Source organism: Gymnoscopelus braueri, assembly GCF_963280865.1.
Source record: "Gymnoscopelus braueri genome assembly, chromosome: 14".
Taxonomy (NCBI): domain Eukaryota; kingdom Metazoa; phylum Chordata; class Actinopteri; order Myctophiformes; family Myctophidae; genus Gymnoscopelus; species Gymnoscopelus braueri.
The window spans coordinates 37,768,625-37,775,849 of NC_137619.1; positions in this window are offsets into that span (position 1 = coordinate 37,768,625).

The following is a 7,225-nucleotide window of genomic DNA, read 5'->3' on the forward strand; positions in this document are numbered from 1 at the left end:
GATTGACACTAAACGGCAAGTTTCAAAACGCTGTTTGAGTCTCCAGGGTCTCCAGGGCTATCCCGAGCCCAGCTAAATCCAAATTTGCATGTGCAGTCACACACACACACACACACACACACACACACACACACACACACACACACACACACACACACACACACACACACACACACACACACACACACACACACACACACACACACACACACACAGCGATGGAATTCACTCAAAAACTGACTTCCTACCGTGGATGACCTATGAATGACGATGGAGTCAAGAACACCACTGGAAATAATACTATTTCTACTATTCTACTATTTGTTTTCCCCGCCAGTTCTAATCCTGGCCATTACCTTGTTTGCATGACACGTACTGTAGTTACATCACAGCTGTGCAGTTTTACAATGAGTCTTTCTTATGAAAACATAAGAGCAATAAGATAGAGGTAATCATTCTGGAAGTAATGACACACGGTTAAATCTCTTTGAAGACCTTCTACTTGAAAAGATTTGGCAGAGCATTGGTTTTATAGCAAATAATGGATGTATAGAGGTAGTGGCTGGATTGTTATGAAACAAAAGACATTTGGGCTGCTGCTACTGTATGTGTTGCTCATAATATCACCAGCTCCAGTTCGTTCAAAATAAGGCTGCTAGCATTATTGTTGAGTATGGAATGTATCACGCGTGTTCCCAGTTAGTCTATATATTGAACTTAAGTTTTTACTACTAACTTTTAATGACATGGCATGGGTATGAACTATAGATATTTTGACCCCTTAAGATCCATGAGAGGAGCCCTGCTGGTCATATCCAGGTCCTGGCTGGTGACAAGGGTGACTGGAGTGGAAACCCAGACTCTAGCTAGCAAGTCCTGCCGGCTGACCTGTGTGATGTCAGATCAAAGCTGGATCAGCGAGAGAGAAAGACGAGAGACAGTAGAGAGAAGGAGAGAGGGGGATATTGACAAGGAGAGAGGGATAAGGAGAGGGAGAGAGAGAGAGGGATAGGATGAGGGAGGGGAGATAGGGAGAGGCAGAGTGAGGGAGAGATGGAGGGAGGAAGGGAGAGGGAGAGACTATTTAACCCCAGCAATAATGCTGATTACTGAAACCTGAACACGCTGATTGATGCGTCACAAAGCGACACATCAGCACACCAGGCAAGCTGATAACTTCATGCTGCGTTTATGCTTATATAATTATAAAGATGTTGTTTCCAGTGTAAACAGCAGCATAACCAATGCAGAGGTCAGAGCATGAAAATCATATGTCCTCCTGGGAGTGTCTCCTTCATTTGGATCTGCAGAAAAACCTTTCTTAAGACACTACAGCCAAACCGGGTTTCACCTTGCAGCGTTCCCAGGGGACAAAGCTTTCAGTGGAGAGGCTGAAATATCACGCCGTGCCTCCACCATCCTTCCCACTTAGCCTTAAACATGGACAGGTACCACACCAGGAGGGGCTGGGATCAATAGAGTTGATGGATGGAGGTGGCTGCCTTTTGTAGAGGGTCGGCATGGAGCTTTCTGTAATGAGAGCTCCTGTGAGCAATGGAGAAGGTTTGTACCACAGGAGGATGGGCATGACGTCCTCTTCCCCGCCGCTGTAACTGAGCTGAGCAGATTTCCACGGGCCTCCAGGGGTAAATAGATAGAGAGCAGCATCACTGGTTTAGTAGTCAGTATAGTTGTCTGTTTAGGCTGTCCTGTTCAGGATATGAGAAGGAGGTGGTGGTGGTGAGGTATTATGTACTGTATGTATTAGGTATTATGTACTCAGTGGTGGAAAAAGTACTTTACTTAAGTAAAAATATTAATACTGCAATGCAGAAGTACTCTGTTACAAATAAGAGTCCGGAATAAAAAAATTACTCGAGTAAAAGTACAAAAGTATTGGTATCAAAATGTTTGAAAATAGCAGATCTACAAGCTCACAACACGTCGCGATGCGACGCGTTGTGAGCTTGTTGATCGGCTATTTTCAAATAGCCTAGGTATAACATAGGGCTAAAGTGGTAAATGTATGTTTTGTAATGTAATAATTTATAGCTGCAAAGTAGCAAAGTAACTAGTAACTAAAGTTTTCAAATAATAGTAGTGGAGTAAAAGCACAATATTTGCCTCTGAGATGTAGTGGAGTAGAAGTAAAAGTACTGATAATTGAAAATGCTCCAGGAAAGTAAAAGTACCTCAAAATTGTACTTAAGTACAGTGCTTGAGTAAATGTACTTAGTTACTTTACACCACTGTATGTACTCTGTACTGTAGGTTGATAGGTGCTGGTATGGTATGGTTTATTTGATAATGGCTATTATCAGGCTTCAGAGATAAAAAGAAAATAACTTGATTTACTACATCCACTTACTGTAGGAGGCCAATCTGAGCCCTGCCATTTGAGCTTGGTTGATTATACCTGAATGTTGCCCAGCTAAAAGGGTTCATACTGTCGAGGTCAACTGAAAAGCATTAAAATGCCTTGGCAGTAAAAAAGAAAAAAGAAAAAAGAAATGCAGTTCCACCTTCATGTAAATATAGAGTATTTCAGTAAATTGTTATTGATGGTTTTACTGTCAATGCCATGACCTTTTTAAATAAATCACTGGGTTTGGGATATAAGGAGACGTTGTGCTGGCTGTGAGAGTGATAGGTATGTGAGGGCGCTTACATTCTCTCTCTATGACATGTTCATTACCACATTATATTATATCTCTGCTGTCCGGCAGAAACCAGCTAACTCCAAAATGTTTTTCAGGAAATGAAAAAAAAGTGGAGTTAGGAGGTTTTGTTCATCATTGATAAGGACAGCTGAATGGACCTCCAAGCTCACAATGAGGTTGGAGGTAAAAAGGGGTGGAGCCTGGAGTCAGCAAAACCAGCTAACTCTGGTGGAGTTAGCTGGTTTTGTCAGAAGCGCTTTTTTAATGCTTTTCATTGGTTCAATATTTTTTTTACCAACACACAGACGTAAAGGGTGTTCAATGGCCCTGATTTATGGGGGAAAAAATGCAAAAGCGTCAAAATGGAGTTAGCTGGTTCCTGCCGGACAGCAACGATATTGACTTCGTTTTTATCTGAAATGTTGGCCCATAGGTGCCAGTCTGTCAGGTGACTCTACCAAAGGTAACCTCAACACATCAAAATACGCCATTCCTCTGGGTCACATGCACATAGACATAATGTACCTTTGGCAAAGCAGCACATTGCTTTAATTATATACAGTACTTCATGCATTGCTGCACATGAAGTATTTAAGAATTAGCTTTGGGGCATGACCCCTGTTGATTGGCACTTGATTGATTTGTTGAACAACTAACTGCATCACAGTCACGGACAAATTACACAACTGCATGCCATCAAGTAATGTATGCAACTGAGGAAACGCCCCAGTAAAGAACAAGCGGAGCAGCAAGCTCTTGACAGAGGTATTTGACATAATCAATGTTGTTATTCTGTATTATACCGTGCCTTCCTGCCAATCTCTTGAAATGTTTTTGATTTTTTTTCATATTGCCTTGCTGCATTGTATGATGGTTTCAGCAGGCCCAGTTAAAAGAAAAATACAAAAACAACAACAACTAGACGCGTCGCAATTCAGGGCAATTGCAGAGTGTGGTTGCGCCGACGCGAGTCGCGGGTCGCTGCCGCCGGGACTCGAGGAATACGCTGGGAGGAATACCGTCGGAGGCTGCGCCAATTATTGTCACGCAACTCCTGAGATCACTTGCGTTTCATTTTGAGAGGATTGGTCCCCCCAACATATGGTTTTTGCATCAAAAGGTTCTTTTGAGCATTTGTGGCGCCCCCTATGGATCAAAGTGGAAATGCTTTTGGGGATTTGTTGAGTAAACCACCCTTGACATGTGATTCAAATTTGGGATTGACTGGACGTTTCGTTCGTGATTTGTGGCCTTTTTTGTAAAACGGGCCCCTTCCGCTAACTTTGGAAGCCATTTACGGACGAACGGTATGGACTATCAAAATTCTTCAATAAGTTTGGACTAAATTAAGAACCTCCCCTCCAAATCTGGTAACTCTAGCTCTTACGGTTTCTGAGAAAAAAATACTTGAATTAGATTTTTTTCACTTTTTCATTGAAGCGGATGGGGAAATTTAATGCACTAATAAATCAATATCAATTAAACTATTTAACCAATCTCTTAGCAAAATACAAGCGCACGATTCCCGGTCAAGACGGTCATTTTGACATATGGCACGACATTGGGGGATAAAAACTGTGGGAGGAGAGACGGTCTAAACTAAGGTTTATCTACATTAATAATAAAGTGTAAGGATTACTATAGTCTGGTTGCCCTGTTAGGGCAACCACACTAACTAGAAAAAGTGCTCCTCGGAGCACAGGTGTCCGCCAGGTCCGTTACATCAGGTACGTTATTGTGGCCTCCTGGTGGCCAATCCTGCAAATTTTGGAAGCGAACCTTAGCCAATGAGGATCGAATATGTGGAATCGGACAGATCGGTGTTGATCACATGACTATAGAGATACTGTGTACCGATTTGCATGACGTTTGGATAAAATCTGTAGGAGTAATGTAAAAAAAAAGGGTTTTGCACAAATCGGCCTCCAGGTGGCGCTATAACAGGCCCATGTGAAAACTTTGAGGCAGAGGTTCTGAATTGGCATCCAGGGAGTGTGTGTGCACAGTTTCGGAGCGACCGGGCCAACGGTGCCGGAGATTTGGTGCTAACACACAGACAGGACACACGGACGGACACACGGACACACGGACGGACGGACAGGGGCGAAAACATACTCTCTCGCCATGCCTTCGGCCTGACGGAGACAATAACTTCATTGAGACAAACAGACTGGGTTAGGTTTGCCAACTAACAACTTCCATTATGCTATTAACCCATTAAGACCTGATATGCGATTCTACAAATCTAAATTCTAACAGTTTTTTGGAAAAAAACGTATAATATCAGTGGTTCTCAAACTTTTTCATGTCAAGAACCCCCAAAATTAAATGTATTGGGCGGACCCCCATCTGAAAATATTTTTTTCCAGGGACCCCCAGAAGCAAAGATTTTAGTTAAAAAAACATTCAAAGATTTGCCAAAAAAAATATCACTATTTTGAAAAATAGCAGATCTACAAGCTCGTAGCGTGGCACTTGGTGCCGCACTATGAGCTTGTATATCTGCTATTTTTGAACAGCCAAAATATAAAATAACGGTTAAAGTGGTTACACACAATTCCGGTCTTAATGGTCTTAAAACATGCCAGGCAAAAGCTTTTTTAATCAAAGGTAAGCTGTGCTAGTTGATTGGAGTAGCACTAAGAGATAAAAAAAAAAAAAATGAATTTGCTTCACAATCCAAGCCATGACCTATGCCATGAGCCATAACCCATACCTTAATAATCTGATGTAACCTCCTCATAACCCCATAGAAACATTATGTGACACTGTGCCACGCCTTTACAGTACGTAATCTATGAATATTCAATGCTAAAATACATTTAATCGCGGTGTCAAAGCCACAAACAATCACTGATCCATCATGTATTATATACTGTAGGTGAAGAGTGAAATCCTCTTGCTTTTATCCAGAGGAAATGGTGTTAATCCCTGTTCCCCGCGTCCCTGCTCATCTATCAGTCATTAAGCTGTTTAGGATCTGCGTTGTAGCTGAAAGGTAAATGTATTAAAAAAGAAACCTTTATTTCAATAGGGGCAGTGATTCTCAACCTTTTTCATTTCAACAACCCCCAGTTTTGATCTTTTTTCCCCTTTTTTCTCTGGGACGGACAGTGGTGGAAAAAGTAGGCATCTCATATTTCTTTTCTTTTTTCTTGGCTTTTATGCCTTTTAGTCAGGGGATATAAAAAAAATCTTGGAATAAATTCCTTACCCAAAAAAATCTTCACCAATGTGTTTGTAAAGGTGTCTAGTAACACATCTCACAAAGACTGAAATGCAGTTTCCCTAGGAGAATTTGTGACAGCTCCTGAAAGTTGGGGTACCCACCATAACCTTATGCAGGAAAAAAAAATCCAAATTTAATTCTGTTTTAAGTAGCATGTGAGGTGTCAAACAAGGGTGTTTTTATGATTCTGAATCCATTGCAAGCATTTGTTTTGCACCAAAACCACTCCTTGGGCTAAAAACGGCCATAGCCGTCCTTTTCCAGGTATACTTTTTGTGTAAAAAGCCCATTGAGATTGGGCCGTTTTTAGCCCAAGGAGTGGTTTTGGTGCAAAACCAATGCTTGCAATGGATTCAGAATCATAAAAACACCCTAGTTTGACACCTCACATGCTACTTAAAACAGAATTAAATGTTGTTTTTTCCCCCCGCATAAGGTTATGGTGGGTACCCCAACTTTCAGGAGCTGTCACAAATTCCCCTAGGGAAACTGCATTTCAGTCTTTGTGAGATGTGTTACTAGACACGTTTACAAACACATTGGTGAAGATTTTTTTTGGTAAGGATTTTATTCCAAGATTGGAAATTTTTCTGCTAATATCCCCTGACTATTTATAGATAGGACAGTATACTGACAGGAAATGGGGAGAGAGATGGGTTGTTGCAAAGGTTGTTGGGATTGGGATTCGAACCCGCGACAAGCTGTCAGGCTGGCATTGCAGCCTAGGGTGCCTGGGACCGCCACGCTGCGGCCCAGGCCACTCACATTACTTACTTAAGTAAAAGTTTCAATACTGCAATGTAGAAATACTCTGTTACAAGTGAAAGTCCGGAATTCAAAAATTGACTTGAGTAAAAGTACAAAAGTATTGGCATCAAAATGTGCTTTACATTACCAAAAGTAAAAGTACTCACAAGTTTTGACAAGTTTTCAAAAACATCTTATAATAGCAGATCTGCAAGCTCACAATGCGTCGTACTTCAATTTGTAAACTTTTTCAAATGTTATGTTTTGCAGGAAGTTATTGTAACCGTAAGACTGTTCCGGACAATGGATGTCTTTATGTTAGATTAATTATGTAACATCCTGTACAGAATGTCAGTGAAAAAGGTTGGGGGGGTTTGCTCACCACACAAGAGATTGCAATAATGCAAAACACCTGCAATAATGTTAATCCTTCCGTGGAAAAGACCCGACATTTGCTGGTTCATTAGAGCTGTCTGTCACTTAAACTGCAAGGTTTCCATTGGTTAGTTACTTTGGGTTGATGCAAAGATAAGCTTTAAACTGTATTTCAAATCCAGATTGTTAAGAGGAAGTTGTAAGGTGTTTAATT